The sequence below is a fragment of the Sphaerodactylus townsendi genome, linkage group LG02, assembly GCF_021028975.2.
Source record: "Sphaerodactylus townsendi isolate TG3544 linkage group LG02, MPM_Stown_v2.3, whole genome shotgun sequence".
Lineage (NCBI taxonomy): Eukaryota > Metazoa > Chordata > Lepidosauria > Squamata > Sphaerodactylidae > Sphaerodactylus > Sphaerodactylus townsendi.
In genome coordinates, this window is record NC_059426.1 from 136,348,099 (window position 1) to 136,362,205 (window position 14,107).

General features: G+C 40.5%; 1 pseudogene; it reads right to left on the minus strand.

Annotated features, from left to right (window-relative positions):
* Positions 1–5,502: 5,502 nt before the first annotated feature.
* Positions 5,503–5,609, minus strand: LOC125427597 (annotated as a pseudogene).
* Positions 5,610–14,107: the final 8,498 nt, after the last annotated feature.

A 14,107-nucleotide genomic window follows, 5' to 3' on the forward strand; every position in this document is an offset into this window, starting at 1 on the left:
TACCTTTACCTTTAAATGCCGTTAAGTCACATCAGGGTTATGGTGACCCCATGAAGGAACTTTCAGATCAAATGAGAAGCAGAGGTGGTTTGTCATTGTCTTCCTCTGAACAATCTTTCATGGTGGTCTCCCATCTAATTACCAGTGCTACTTAGCTTTGGAGATCTGATGAGACTGGATTAGACCATGCCTCCTTCCCTCCCAGCACTTGGTAAGCAACAGAATTTATGTTTTCCTTCTGGTAGGAATTTTTGGAATGATGGCCTTAGCAAAATATTTGAATAGAAAAATACTTATAAAGTTTTGTTGGTAGTTGGTAGTGTAGTGTAGTCTTAAGAATTTTTTTTGTATCAAGATAAGATTGACAGGCTCATGGGTTTTATCAGTGTGTGTTCTACAAAATATGAAAAATCATTGAAAATTTGTGATTTTCTCTTTGCATAAAGATCTTTTACACAGAAAGTAGCACACTCTCGTAGAGTGTAATTTAAGGCTGTGATTCATGAAAAGTCATTACAAAAAAGTACTTCTTAATGATTGAATTCATTGTCCAATCTGCCGGCAGGCAGCAGCATCTGAACAAAAGGGATATTTCCCTTTGTGAATCACGGATGGTATTGATTTTCTCCTAAGTCAATGAACAAAGCTGCAGAAAGAAGACTACAACCCAGTCCCATAATTCATATTCTGATTGAATTGGGCTTTGAGATGAAAAGGCTTTGGTAGCTAAGATTTCTATCAGAACAGTAGGTATATTTGGAAGAAACAGAACCATGAAATTCATTTTGATGGAGGAAACAGGTTTGCATGCATATCCTTTGTATGTTCTGATCTCTCTACATTTGAATAGCAGAGTCAAAAGACACACATGAGCTCTGTGTACTGGTGTACACGTAAAACTCTCGATTGGACAAATTATATGAATCAATTACTCTTTGCTTCTAATTTTTAGAAATCATAAAGATATTTTACCTAAATGAGTTCACAGCGGTTGAACCAAGCAAACCTGGTTATTATTCTATCTCCTGTCATGTAGAAAGACAAAGTATATCTTCTGATATTGTCAAAGGCTTTCACAGCCGGATTCAAGTGGTTGTGGTGGGTTTTCCAGGCTGTGTGACCATGATCTGGTAGATCTTGCTCCTAATGTTTCGCCTGCATCTGTGGCTGACATCTTCAGAGGTGTATCACAGAGAGAAGACTAGAGACAGTGTATAACAGACTTCTCTCTGAACAGACTACACCTCTGAAGATGCCAGCCGCAGATGCAGGTGAAATGTTAGGAACAAGATCTACCAGACCACGGCCACACAGCCCAGAAAACCCACCACAACCAGTATCTTCTGTTTTTGCCCTGTTTTTTCAGTTGTACGTTGTTGACATTTTATTAATCTATTTTTGATTTGCCATTTACTACCTTCAGTTTTGCAGAACTGGAATATCAAATCCTTGAGTGTTATCAAAAGAAAATATAGGACACTCATGTTGCTTAAGTGAAAAGATTACATTAAGAAGTTTTATAAAATATTAATTAAATTTAAACATTTTAAACAGAAGAATCATCAAGAGGCCAGAACTTGCTGATTTCTTTTTAATAGTTTGGGGAAGTAAAAATTAGATCTGTGCTTCTGCTTTTTACTGCAACTTCACAATGAACCGGATTTCAACAATGCTATGTTTCAAATAGGCACAACTGTCATCAGAATTTTTCTTTGTAAGCTGATGTAATGTTTTTGCAAAGCCGATTGTAGGGTGTGCATCTGTTCTCTGTTCTAGAGTTTTAATACGTGCACTGAACACTGAGACAAATAAGCAAAGCAACAACTGACAGGCACTGTTGCATTGCAGTAATTAATTTAAAATAAGACTGATTTGTTCTACTGCTGGTTTCCCTCAGGCTATTATCTGGGAGCTAGTTATACTGAAATTCAGTACGCTAGAGGAAAGACACCTGTTGCATATGATTACACCCTATTAAAATGTAATGAATAATTCATCTTGAATATTTCAAATTGGTGCATTGTTACCAAGCCACCCAACATCTTTACCTTACAAAAGGCCTAAGAAAGGAAAGGTGGCCAACCCAATGTCTTGGTGATGTCCTTGAACTCTTCCAACATTCACTAGATTCCTGCATTGTTTGACCTGAGGTTGTCAATTTCATTACTTTTTTTCAACTTATAAATGAGCAGAACAATCCTATTAGCCATCTCCCTCCCTGCTCTCCTTGCCTTTGAGGATCTGAGAGGTGTGTATGGGAGAATCTATGCGAGAGGAGAGGAACTCAGAACTTATTTGCCGTCTTCCCTTCTATCATATTGGGCAGAAACTACCACCACTCAAATTTAATTGCTGTCAGCAGTTTGAGGCACTGACAGCAACATCCTGGATGACTACTGTGTTGCATGTCCTTTCTCCTGTCGGGCCAGCCCTCTAGGCTGGTCAGATGTTTAGGCTATGTATGGTTAAACCACTCAAGCACCTGGCTGAGGACATTTTAAGCCCACTTTCAGATCTTTAGATCTGTCCCCTTTTGGGTTAGATCCTCCCAGAACACATTGCAAGAGTCAAGAATTTCTTACAGTATTGTTGTGATTTTGCCACTTTAAGCTGGTAAGGGAGGCAGGATCAAGCCCTGGACAGGATACTAATTAAATTGCTCATTGCTCATTCCTCTAGTTCTTCTTCACCACATCTCCAGCAAAATATATTTCCTTCTTTTGCCACCCTAGTTACAAGACAGCATATAGCATGCACACTGACTTTAAGGTGGTATAAAGGTGTCCACTGGTAAGTTTATTACAGCATTACAACTTAGAGGTACTCCAGCATACATGATTTACTTGCAAGCCTTTTGTCATCCAGCCAGCATAACTCATAGATCAAAAAGAAGATTGCACCATTATGCTGTTTGCAAATATTATTTAATCTTGAAAGTTGATTATTAGTATTTGCTGATTGGTGTATCATGTAGCACAAATGGGAAATGTTTTGAAGATGCAAAAAGAAAACCTCTGCCACCTCTGAAGCGACTGAATTCATTGAGATAAAAGTTGTCAAGAAGTGCATCTGCAGCAGAATAGAAGAAACAAGGGAAGTGACAGAATTTCAAAGAGGCATGAAATATGCATGTAGGTGCATACAAATATGATATGAGACTGCGGCTGTTGTTAAATTGCCTGTGCAGCATCTATATACATATTTCAAAGTTGTATTTCTCTGCTGAAGCAAATCTTGGGCACTATGCATAACAGTGATCACTCCATCCATCCATTCTTCTGGAAGTTATCATTCAAGCAGATAATGGCAATTCTTAAGATGTTTCATTTTCTGCGAGAATAACATCTTCCCAAACCATGGGCATGTCAAAGAATGTATAGAAAGAGCAACTTTAATTGCTGGGGTTCTAACATGCTTCCCAACCTTTTTGCTGTGCTGAAAAGGCCACAAGGGTTTTTTCTAGCTACCACATGCTGAGGTACATTTCACCTAGATGGGATATGCATTATACTGGATTTATGGGTTTCTCCATTTTACAAACAACTCAGTTCATTTGTTTAGCACTCTGTTAAAAAAAAATGTGAGGCTTACTGACATTCATGTACGTGCCATCAAGTTGGAACTGAGTTATGATGACCAAAGCAAGAGACTTTCAAGGCAAGTGATAAGCATCTATTGCTATTGCCTTCCTCTGCCGAGTCTTCCTTGGTGGTTTCCAATCTACTTAGCTTCCATATTCTGAAAAGACCAGTTTTACCATACCATGACATATAATTTGCTTCTTTCTTTGACTTTGTTTGCAAGGTTTTTTTTGCTCAAATGGATATAGATTTGTTCGAATTCAAAGCCATTTTGAGGAAGTAAAAGTATGTACAATGATAAAAGATCTGAAAAGAACATTCTCATCAATAATGATCCCTGAAAACAGTGCATAAGAGCTGCAGTTTCACAGGACCCCAAACTGCAGATCTTTGGAAGAGGCACCCAAAGGTTCTCTGGTGTCTGTAAACTATACAGAAAGGAGTTTTGGGGTAGATATTCTGGTCCTGTGAAACTGCAGCTCTTGTGCATTGTTTCCTGTGAATATTGTTTATGAGCATGTTCTTTTCAGAACTAGGAAATGAAGCAGGATTGGTACTCAAGTGGAAGAACACCAAGGAAGACTCTGCAGAGAAAGACTGTGGCAAAACACCTGTTTCTCGCTTGCCTTGGAAGCCTTTTGCTGGGGTCACCATAATTCCCAGCCTGCCATTCACACACTTAGGGTCTTTAAGAGATTAACTCTCTAGACACTGGCTTTTCTGCCTCTGCCTGTTCCTTAGGGGTTCACACCCCTAAGATGCCTTCCTCCCCAGGCTCCATTCCCAAATCTCCAAGTATTTCCCAACCCAGAGTTGGCAACCATATTCATAAAGCATCATATAAATGTAATGTGAGGGTGATCTGGCTGAGACATCTGTCACCCCATTGATCACCAGGGTTGATTCGGCTGATTTGGCTGGCTAGGTGGGTATCCCCTACCTCTCTCACCACTTCATGTGGGTCCCAGCATGTTGTTGTGATTAAGAGCAGGTGCACTAATCTGGAGAATTGGGTTTGATTCCCCACTCCTTCATATGAGCCGTGGAGTCTTATCCGGTGACTCAGATTTGTTTCTCCACTCCTACATTCCTGCTGGGCAGTGGTGGGATTCAGCAGGTTGGCACCACTTTGGCAGAACCAGTTGTTAAAATGGTGCTTGTAAACAACCAATTGTTAAATTATTTGAATCCCATCACCAGAACCGGTTGTTAAATTATTTGAATGCCACCCCTGCTGCTGGGTGACCTTGGGCTAGTCTCAGTCCCACCTACCTCACAACGTGTCTGTTGTGGGGAGAAGGAGGGGAGGAGTTTGTAAGTCCCTTTGAATCTCCTTACAGGAGAGAAGGGGTGGGGTATAAATCCAAACTCTTCATCCCTCCCAAAGCTGCTTGCTCGGTAGAAGAGGATAACTATCCCATATAAACTATTTAAATTTGTAGTTAAGTTTTCCTGGAATAAGATCACGAAACCACAAAAATGTTGGATCTTATAGAAGCACCTGGGGTCTGATTCTTATAGAAGCACCTCAAGCATGTACAGAGCATATTTCTGTCATATTTTAATGTATTATTATCTTGACCCTGAGTAATTACAATCTCATTGAAAAAGAAATTAGGGAGATTAAAAAGGCTTCCTGGCCAGATAAACTTGAGTTCTGGGGTCTGATTCTAGAAATTAAGCACTGGATTCAATTTACTTATCCCATCACAGTTTTATTTTCAGAGCCATGTTGGTCTGCAGTAGAACAACTAGATTCAAGTCCAGAAGGGCCTCACAGACAAACAAGAATTTGAGGGTATAAGCTTTTGAGAGTCAAAGTTCCTGTCATCAGACATCTCTTGAAAACTTTACCATGAAAATGTTGTTGATCTCTAAGGTGCTTCTGGACTCAAATCGAGATGGATTTTTATTGCAATTGAAAAGTTATGATTCTCTGTTTCTTAAAATGTTGCTGTAAGAAAGTAAATAGACCAAAGTTTGGGTTTTATACTACACTTGATCTTAGCCAAAAGGCTGAGAAGCGATTCTTGTTATACATGGCAACAAGAAATTAAACATGGTAATTAGTTAATACTTGTTGTTGTTAATCAGTCTTATATGCCATCCTTCCCCTGACGGGCTGAGGCCAGCTCCCAACACACTCAATAATACACAAAACCAAAATAAATACAGGTAAAACATTTAAAATCATTTTAGGTCCAATGGCACTGATGTATACTCAGTAGTTCCTTACAGGAGGAAAAAAGAACATAAACAGTGTGTGTGTGTGTGTGTGTGTGTGTGTGTGTGTGTGTGTGTGTGTGTGTGTGTGTGTGTGTGTGTGTGTGTGTGTGTGTGTGTGTGTGTGTGTGTGTGTGTGTGTGTGTGTGTGTGTGTGAAGCTGATGGAAACCCATAGCAGCCTCAATAATACACCTGGTGGAACAGCTCTGTCTTACAGGCCCTGCAGAACTGTCTTAATAGTGAAGATATCCTAAGACATAGACAAATCTGGAAAAACTGGACTATACTCAAAGCTACATCAAGCTGAAATTAACTATACAATTGTGATGGACTGCAGAGAAAAGTGTGTATTTTAAAAATGCAGGTCTGTCAAGAGCTAATATTATTTACACTCAGAGTGAAGCTTAGGGGCTTAAGAACAGAGAAGCCACTTGACTGACTGAGGCAACCCTGCACTCTGATTGGGTAAATGATCTGATGACACGGAGGAGAATATCTCTCTGTGTAAAACTATCTGAGAGGCTTTTGGAGTGTGAAGTTCCTAAAGTAAGGTGCTATCTGCCTTTGTGGTAACAAAACATAGTACTTTGTGGTAACAAAGTAGCGGTAATTAGTACGTGACTCTGGCTTGCCCTACTGTGTGACAGCTCTATATGCTGTGGTGGAAAGCAAATATACACAGACTAGGAGAACTGGTAGTTAGGTTATTGAGGCCCCTTGCTGAGGGGCAGATATAACCAGTGAAAGAGATATATTTTTCAGGAATATGGGGAGAAGAATCCCTAGGACAGTTAGTTTTGCTTTTATTTTCTTCAAGAGAGTGTTTTATGTTTATTTTATGGTTTTCTACCGGTGTGGATTAAGTGAGGGTACTGAAGTGAATATACTAAGCCTGATAGAACCCAGTGTGGATATCCATTAGCCAGAGTACCTTCCGAAGTCTAAGTAACTGTACCATCTTAGAAACATCTGAAATTAGCATCTAAGTAAATTAGCATCTAAGTCTAAGTAACTGTACCATCTAAGTAACTGTACCATCTAAATTAGCATCTAAGTCTCTCTCTCTCTCTCTCTCTCTCTCTCTCTCTCTCTCTCTCTCTCTCTTGTGGCAATTGTCCTTCTCATCACAGTCCGCAACCCACACATATGTCCATGCAGGTCCAATGATCCCCAGCATAACCTTTTGGGGTGGTCAAATGGAATCCCTCTTTCCCTTTTCAATGCACATCGTTATATGGTGCTGTCTTGTTTTTTTAGTATAAGGTAACCCTTCCTATTCCACAACGGAACTGTCCAGAGTGTGAAGATCACAAAACTATCCCATGAGGCTGGTTGACACGCACAGTCCTGGCTTGGGTAAGGCAGAACTGGGGCAAGGAGGCTATCCCAGTCAGGCAGCAGAGGCAGTGAGGCACTCAGATCGAGGCCAGCTCCCTGGGTTCTTAAAGGGCCACGTGCAAAAGAAGCAGAGCCGGTAGTGTTGGTTTGCCCCCACCCCGCGGATTTTCTTAGAAGAAAAAGGCAAACTCCAGCTCGCTTTTAGTAAAAGAGAGCTGTGGTGAATATGGGTGAGGAAGTGGGTAAGTGGTGGTTGGATGTGAGGGAGGGCAGAGTGAGGTGTCTGAGGATGATCTGGATGTGTATTGTGTGGTAGCAGTGGGTGAAGCACAGAGAGTGAAAGTTACCTGCGTGTGAGGGGGGGAACCCCACCTGACATCTTACATGGCAAAGTGTGTATGTGTTTCACTTCCACTCGTATTACCTACCAGTATTACCTATTTACTGTTTTCACTGCTCGTCTCTGGCCATCTCCACGAACATTCTAAGGGCAAACCCTCAGGCCACAGACATGCTGCACAAACATTCTGAGGGTGACAGTTAAACACAGCCAGCTTCATGGCCTGGTGCGCCAAGAAAAAGACGTTTTACCTGGCTCAGGTATGGACTTTCGGAGATTTGAATGTCCAATTACCTGCCCGCAATAGGGAGGAACGTCCTGTGAAAATTTGGGGGCGATCTGTCCAGCAGCTTCTGAGGGAGACCATCAGGGACAAACATACGTTTAGATTTTTATATATATAGATAAATTACTCCTGTCTTATTTACTTTTCTCCAAGGTATTAATCTCCCATTCCTATTTCCTCTGTTAATAAATCTTGTGTTTTATAATAATAATAAGCCTTTATTTGGCATAACAATAATCATAACACAATAAAAAACCTGAGATAAAAGGTATACAAATACAAAGGTTTAAGATAAAAGGTATACAAATACAAAGGTTTAAGATAAAATATAAATTATTGATTGTGCATCACCTCCAGTAAAAATTGTGCAACCAATTCACAAGTTTCATTGTCAGAATTGTCCAGAAGAAAAGGAAGTCTACTTGATTCTTCCATTTCACTAGGTATCCTAGAAAGAATGTTGGAATATTTTGATCTGATATTAGCAGATTTAGGGCAGCAAAGCAGTTGATGTGCCAATGTTTCAATTTGTTGTTCACCACAAGAGCATACCCTTTCGCTCATTTCCAAGTTGTTAAATCTACCACGCAATGAAAGCGGAGAAGCGAAACGAGCAAGTGTGGGGGCCTCTTCTCTGCATTGGATTAGTCAAAAAATACAAATAGAGAGCCATCCTGTTTTTTGATATAGGGGGGTATTGAAAGATGGGGTGAACAAGTTTTCATAGCAACCCTAAATAAATTAATCCATTAAGCTTTCCAACCGTTTTTTGTTTAACAAGTTCTGAACTAGATAGCGGGAAAAGCGAGTCGAGAGATATACCAAGTGATTCAATCTTTCTTTCGATCAGAGAGAACCATGGATTAGCCTGAGTATCAGACAAAAGTAGGTGAATCAGCGAGTGCTCATCATGCGAGAAATGCAGGCGAAGCCAAAATTTAATCTTGTGTTTTGTTTAAGTTACCTCAGCCTCAGTATTGTTATTATTTGTGCTTTATATAAAGGGGTTTTCCAAGAAAGAGTCTAAAGTAATGGTCATCCTTTACCTTCTAGGAGTATGACAGGGCTGAGGGAAATTGCTTTTATTACCTTACACTACCAATACCAGAAGCAGCTCAGTCCCTGAGGTGAAAAAGGTGGGAAGATCTGACAAGCTGAGAGTGTTTCCCCTGCCTTAGTGATCTGAGGAAGGTGTGGAGGGTCCACTGTAACAGTCTTAATATGCAGTTGCACCATCAAAGTCAATGCATGTAACTCTGTTTAGGATTGCATCGTATGTGTGCATTCCCACCAAGCAAAGAAGTCAGGAGAGAGATGAAAGATGATGTGTAGATGTCTCTGCTGAATAATAGATAAACAGAAAGATATATTTTCCAAAACTGTGTACTGCATGTATCATTGATGTAAAAACATTGCAAACAGTTGTTTTGATAGTGTAAAACATGCAGCTTCTTTACTGATATCATCATAGTCCTTTAACTGCTACAGAAAAACACCCTGAGAAAATAAAATTGTACTTGAAGATAAAAGGCATTTTAAGCGTCCCATTAAAAGTGTTCCTTCATTCAGCGATGGGCACAATATACCTTTACCCTTCCTGCCATAATCAGAAACCAAAAACATAACTTCTTGTGTACAGTTAATTGAATCGTCATTATTGTTGTCCTTTTCTGAATAGCAGAAAATACTAATGGGTAACAATGCCACCCTCTATATGAGTGGAATAGGATCACTGTAAATTTCACTATACTGGCAGAATAAATACCTAAAGCAGTGGGATTTAATAAGAAACAGTGAATGTATTGTTGCACTGTAATTTTCTGTGTTTATGGCAAACCACCAATTGATGGAAACCAGATGGGCCATGTTGAGACTATGTTATGAGTGTAGAGGGCTTATTCTAAATCCTGAGCTCACAGAGGGAGCTAATGTGTTGTAGTAGTTAAGCATGATGCAGTGTGGACTCTAATATGGAGAACCGGGTTTGATTCCCTACTACTCCACATGAGCAGCTAACTCTAATCCAGTGAACTGGGTTTGTTTCTCCACTCCTATATGTGAAGCCTACTCCACTCCTACATGTACTAGTCACATTTCTCTCCGGACACTCTCCCCTCCTACCTCAAAAAGTGTCTTGTCATAGGGAGGGAAAGGGAAGGTAGTTGTAAGCTGCTTTGAGACTCCTTAAAGGTACAGAAAAAGCAGGGTATGAAAACCAACTCTTCTTCCCATGACTAACAATGGCATACTACCATGCACATAAAAGAGATGAGAAAAGCATACCTGCTTGATGAATTGTGTCCAACTGAGCTTTTCCAGTAATGAAAAATGAACATGAGTTCTCTCTGACAACCAAAACATGAGACCCAGATAGAGAAAAATCACATGGGATAGGCGGGGTTGTGGCAGGGGGAGGTATTGGGTAGTTAAATAAAAAAACTGGCTGGATCCATCCTAGCATCCAGATTTGACAGAACTTTGGCTACTATTCCAAGACTGAGGCCCCTTCCACACAGGCCAATAAACCCAGGGTAACAACAGGATAAAACACATTTTTGGGGAGGACTTTGCACGGTTCCCACCCCTAACATGGTTCCCACCCCTAACACCCTGCGTTTCACCCCCAAAATGGATTATTCGAGAATCGTGTTATCTGTGATTCTTTAGTTGTAATATGGGTTGCAGCCACTTGTGAGTGAATGGCTGCCCCGAGAAGCACGCAACTTGGCTGCACTTCCCTTTTTCCCTCCAGTCCCTGTCTCTCTGCTGCGAAGCTACACAAGGGCACTGGGGCAGCAGCTTGGCTGTGGAGGTCCATGCCTGCCTGGCCCCATAGCTAAGCAGTGGAGAGAGGTGAGTGGGGAAAGAAGCGTCTCTGTGTGAAGGTGCAATGGCAACCCACATTGCCTTCGTGGGCTATGCTGCCTGCACAGAGGCATGTGAATGCCCCAATGGCAATGCGGGTTGCTTTTCCCCAACTGCAACCTGCTGTACTTTGCCTGTGTGTAAGGGGTCTTAGCTTTAAGTTCAGTAATCTTTCATGATTTTTGCATTTTAATTAGTATTTCTATAAGTAGGAACATGCAGGAAATTGCAAAGAAACTGGGAAGAATATTGGGAGGAAGCTGTTTTATTTCATTGCTTCTTTCCTTTGATCTACAGTGAGTTGATCTTTTGATGGGAGAGCAACTAGGATCACAGAAAGCTTTCCTGATTCCACTTTTTTATCCATTGATTTATGACTTGTGAGGGACCTTGGCCTCCTAGAAAAATTCCTCTGTACCACCAGTACCACCTCTTATACTGTATTTACTCAAAAGGATGTTGATCCTGAATGTAAGACCACCCCCCACAAACAATATACTAAAAGGCTTTTCTTTTAAAATTATTAGACATGACAGTTGTTTGTATGTAAATTTAAGTTGACTGTTGCTTTTTTTGATGGAATAATAGAAAAAAACTAGTCTTGCATTTGAATAAACACAGTAGTAGCTTTGGATACAAGTGGGGGCCTGAGTTCAGTCCTCATTTCGTATTGTGGGGAACTGCTTTCTCAAAGGCTCCCATCCCTGGTATTTACTTCAGACACAAAGGACAAGCTGACCCCTTTTCACCAGCAATCCTGTGGGATAAAGGAATTGACTCAATCAACATCATTATCCTGTAGATGCAGGGCTTGTACAAATGCCTTACCTTTGCAGTCAAGGACATTTTCTAGTAGCATCATAACCATGTATGAAATTCTCAACCAGGACTGACATTTGAAGTTCAAGTGGAGGTCATTCCACCATTTTCTCTACAACTGTAGAGTTACCATAGATAGAAAACCTCTTCTCCTTTGCCCTTGCTCCCTTCCTCCCTTGCTTTAAGTATCTGCACATGATGTCTGCACATGCACCTCCTACTTCACAAACATAAAATACGGCAATAGCATCTATAATAGGAACTGATATAAATCAATTAAATAATAAGGAAGCACAGAATACAGGCTGTATATTCTCTCCCTATTAATGCTCCACCTGAACATCTTGGAATGAATTAGTAGCCCAGAATGTCAACTGCTTGCTTCCCCAGAGAAACAGGTTCTTTAATCATTTGATACATGTTTGGCTGTCACTGTTGTTCCTTCTGGTAATTAATTAACAAAATGGGGAGAGGTACAGGCAACCTGGCATAATGCTGCTAACGGATAAGAAGCTCAAGACGCTGTGATTTATATTTTGGAAAGAAAAATCAATGGATATATTGAATATCAGTAAAACCAGAGATTTTGAGTCACCTGTTTGGCTTCAGCCTAGTCTACATTGACTCCAGAGTATTCATATTGGCATCTGATGCACAATTCAAGTAGAAATGGTGCAAGCATAGATGCACAGTTAACTATTCACACACTTCCATGTAGGCTTAAAATTTCTGTGGCTTCTCATCTTTGACTTTGGGTAATATCAAATGTGGGTATTAACAGGAAACATGAAAGAGGTAGGTGAATCACAGGAATAAAAGCTCTGGTTAGTAGTACATCTAGGATGTTTTCCCCAAGCTGTTTCCAGACTACTTTAGGTTCAGTATGAGAGACCCTTATATTAAAATCCTTTTCCCAATGCAGTCTTGATTCTTACCACTTCTAATGTCCTTTGTATCAAGGACTTATTGGCTTTTCAATAGCAATGTTTCCCAGACTGTTGGTTGGGACCCAAAGGGTGGATTGCAAAGCCTCTGAATGTCACCGGTCAGCCCTCCTTAATTGCTGTCCCTGCCCTTTCCATTGCTCTATTTTGTATTTTGGAAATCAGGATCAGACCTTGGAACTGTATCTTTTATACATTAGTTGGTATTTTTTTCCCTCCATTGCATATACTTGTTGATTAAGTAAAGTGTGTCCAGATGGGATGTGGGGGGGATTAGATGGAGTCATGGGGAAAGTGAGGGTGGTCAAAAGCTGGAACATAACCTCCATATGCAAAGACTGTGTATGTTGGAATGTCACTTGTTTCAGGTTCATAGTGAGGCAACTGTACCCTTTGTGTGATTTGTTGTTTTCTCAAAAACATCTGGGTCTATTCTGCACACCAAATAGGGGGAAACTTCCAAAATCAAACTATGTGAAACTCCACGGAGGAAATGTTTTATTATCATCCTGGAAATGTTGTAAGTGATGTGTGGAAAAATCTTTACTGTAGATAATGGAATGTTGAACTGGATAAGTGCCAAGGTCCTAGTCTGCCCTAGATCAGTCTCAGATGGGTCACTATATCAAGTAAATTTGGACTTGTGGGTCACCCTCTTCCACCCACAAAAATCATTTTAAAAACTTGTCTAATAAAAGATGTATCTCAGGGTTTGTCTTATCACAGTATTTCCGGCATATCATGGCCGCATGAAAACGAAAAGGAAGACAGTTGAATGGTCTTGGCTGAGTTCACTTTGTGCATGCACATTCTTGCTACAAGCTGAAGGGGTGGTCCTTCCTCCAGGGCTTCCTCTTCTGGGCCAGTCTTGTGTAAATTATAGTTATTTTTCTGGAAAGACCTATCATTTCCTAGGTGACTGGGGGACTATTCTGCAACTTTTAAAATGCACGTCACATATCTGCTGCAGGTCACTTAAATTATGCGTTCGACTGAACAACTGCAAAGAAGGGGCAAATTGAAAGTTATTCTGCGCTCAATAAGTGGTTTATGACCACATCCTTATCTGGAAATTATTTGCCTTATCTAACAATTTAGTCTGCTGATTGTGTAGGTAGGATTGCCGCTGACAAGGTGGTAGGTGGAGATCTCCTTGGATTACAACAGATCTTCAGATGACAGAAATCAGTTCCCCTGGGGGAAAAAAAGGTTGCTTTAAAAGAATTCTGTGGCATATACCCAGCTGAAGTCCCTTCCCTCCCCAAACGCTTCCCTCCCTAGAATCACCCCTCAAAACTCCAGGAATTTCCAGACCAGAGTTGGCACCCTATAAGCAGGTGTAAAAACAATCACAAGCCGCTACTCATAATCTGAGAAGTCTGAATAAATCCTGATTAAGAAGATACTATGTGGGGAGAAATGTTCTCAAGAGATCATGGTGTAGGTGTGATGGAAAGAGCTTTGATAAGCGCAATAATTTATTTTTTCATTTACTTCATTTATAGTTTTCCTTTTCCCCAATAGGGTCACAAAGCAGCTTGCTTTATTCTCCTCTCCTCCATTTAATCTTCACAAAAACCCTGTGAGACAGGTTAGTCTGAGAGTGTTTGACTGGCCCAAAGTCTCCCATAGGGTCTCCCAGATCTTAGTCTGATTTTTCATGTATTATACCACACTGGATCTCAGAAAAAAACCCTTGATGGAATAGC